The sequence below is a fragment of the Colossoma macropomum genome, unplaced genomic scaffold (assembly GCF_904425465.1).
Source record: "Colossoma macropomum unplaced genomic scaffold, Colossoma_macropomum, whole genome shotgun sequence".
Classification (NCBI taxonomy): domain Eukaryota; kingdom Metazoa; phylum Chordata; class Actinopteri; order Characiformes; family Serrasalmidae; genus Colossoma; species Colossoma macropomum.
In genome coordinates, this window is record NW_023495549.1 from 50,801 (window position 1) to 53,475 (window position 2,675).

Consider the following 2,675-nt stretch of genomic DNA (forward strand, 5'->3'; position numbering starts at 1 on the left):
CACAGCTGATTTGTTACTGCAGTTTATCTGTAGTTTATCTATGAAGACAGCTTCATGATGGCTAAATTTACTTGTGTAGGTGTCTGCTTTCTCCTGCTTACCTGTGTAGCAGCATTTTTCTGCTCGATCTGTGCTTTTTAAATGAATAAACCAGCGTTTGCTGCTTCATTAGTCAAAATAATGCCAGCATTATGATTTGTTACTGTAGTTTATCTGTAGTTCATCTATGAACAGAGTTTAATGATGGCTGTAAAGAGAATAGTTTGGTCATGAGAATATCTAGTTGTTCACTACTGCAGATGCACTACTGACCTGTACACTGGAGGCTCCACGATATTCAATCCACAGTATTCCAGCTGAGCATAACCAGAGGACAATAAAACCCACCAACTGGAACAAGCAAACACAGATCTGCTCTGTAGAAGTCTGAATAACTGTTTATCTCAGTTTAATCCTTGAACTTGAAGCAACATGCATAGCTGCCTTCTAGTCTTCACAACTTCAGCACAGTTTAAGCTACAGATATGGTGCACACATCAGAACACTCAGCAGACCATACCCTGCCCTTGCTAGTGGCCAGCATGACATCATTGAGATGTGACGGCAACATTGGTGAGTAATCCAACTGAAAAAAACACATAGACTCCTTATATTATTGCTCTGCTATTAGCCTTGATATTCCAACAAAGGGTTAAAATAGTCTCATCAGACTCTGCCCTCAAAAACCAGAGTGATTTCATCCACCTGTGACCATCCTTCAGCCTGCAATCCAGCTCCAAACGCCACCCAAAATCCACTGCAAAACTTGCTATTTGCGCTCTGCTTTAGCCTTCATATGGCAACAACAGTTTGAAATTAATATTAAAGCATGTCTTGCTTATTTTACCACTCAGCATGAATCCAAGAGGACAGACAATCAATAAACAAACATGGCTACCTTATGACAAGCATTTGTTTTTTCTCAATAAAAAGCAAAAGAATGAACTACCATCAAAATCCTCGCATTTTTAGCTCACAGACTCTCTAGACAAAGAACTTCTGAAAAGATTTTAAGGGATATTATTGGCAATAATAGGCAAAATGTTGAGGCATTCAACTTTGTTAAAACAGTCAAAGCAGTCTGTTTCTGGAAAGAGTAACATTCTCCTCCACACCGAAAGCCCTGATGTTATTTGTGCTTAAATAATCAAGTTATAATTACTTTCTTGCAATTAGTTGTTATCACTCAATTCAGGCAAGTTGTTTGTACTGTGTGGTTGAAAATTTAAGTGTACTTATTTTGTGAAAAGAACACGTTCAAAAAGACAAGTGGTGAGAGAGTACGGGGGTGGAGTCACCCAGAATTCCTAGTGAGTTGACTTTTTGTTTATTTCTGTCGGTTGATTTTTGCCTATTGTCTATAATTTTTCCTTCCGATGTTGTTTTCAAACACATGTACATTTTATACATCGAGGTTAGGATGTACTTTACATGCTTTAGTTTTCCTAATCATGAATGTGTTCAGTGTTTCTGCTAAACGGTCAGTTTGGTTATAACAAAACAACTGAAATTGCTGCTAAGTCAGTAGCTTTTCTCAAAGTTGTTTTTAAGAGTGTATAACTTTGAAAATTGTTTCTGTCAAAGTAATCTAGAACTGAGGCTGCAGAAAACAATACAAATCTGTAGATGAAAGTTTTGAAAAGGATGGTTCTACATTATACAGCCAGAACATTTCACATCATGATCAACTACATTTGACTGTAAACAGCTTACCCTAGACCAGATATATGCTTTCTGTGCATGCCACTGGTCAGCAGTCAGTGTTCGGTTTGTGTCACACCATTCCCATGGAGGATGTGGTTTGCTGTCAGCATAGTCTCCCTTCAGTGTAGTAGCCAGACACGCCATATATCTTCCGTCAATGAAGAACAAGAGTATCCAGAAGAAACTTGGAATACAACACAGCAGAGCAAGTGAACATGGATTAGATTCCTGATTTTGAGCTCCCCCAGCAGATGTCTGCTTCTCATTAGATTCCTGCTTTTTAGTATCTTCTTTAGCTCTCTGCCTTCCCAGCTCACGCATAACGCAAAATGTGACAGTGAAAATGACAAAGGCAGGTATCGCTAGGTAGAAAAAGAAAAAGAATCCTCTAAAGATGTCTTGACAAATGCACTCAAAGTCTCTCTCGACAAAGTGTTCTACAACAACAAGGCCAATTAAGATTAACATCAAAACTCCATTCTCTGTGGACAAATTTAGCTTAGCTGTCTTTAGAATCTGCTGCAGTGACATTTCTAATTCACGCTGTACAGAGCACAATAGCAGACAACAAAGGATGAGAACCTACACTTTGAGTGTGAAAAATCAGCTTTGGCATCAGCGCTAAGTTACACACCACCAACCAGTCTGCCTTCAAATAGGTCATCAGGAAGTGGTCCCACCCAGCCCCATTATTCCTGGTAAGGACAGCAGAGTGCTTGTTCAGATGAAGCAGGGTTTGTCTACTGCATAAGCCAGTTAAATTATACGTCACTCTGCAAAAGTGTTTGTGTGTGATATTAGTTGTACTGCTGTCTCTGATAAAGTGCACTTTATACACATGTTCTGCTGAATCACACAGCAATGAAAAACTTACAGTGCTCCTTCAATACAGTGCAATCTGGTCTCTACAAGCATGCATTCATTTTTAAATG

General features: G+C 39.0%; 1 long non-coding RNA gene across 1 annotated transcript; it reads right to left on the reverse strand.

The window, feature by feature from the left end:
• Nucleotides 1-326: 326 nt before the first annotated feature.
• On the reverse strand, nt 327-2,400 carry LOC118802385. Its single transcript, XR_005006662.1, has 3 exons — nt 2,330-2,400; nt 1,753-1,927; nt 327-390 (listed from the first exon to the last, which is right to left on the reverse strand). It is a non-coding gene; the product is annotated as an uncharacterized LOC118802385 (long non-coding RNA).
• Nucleotides 2,401-2,675: the final 275 nt, after the last annotated feature.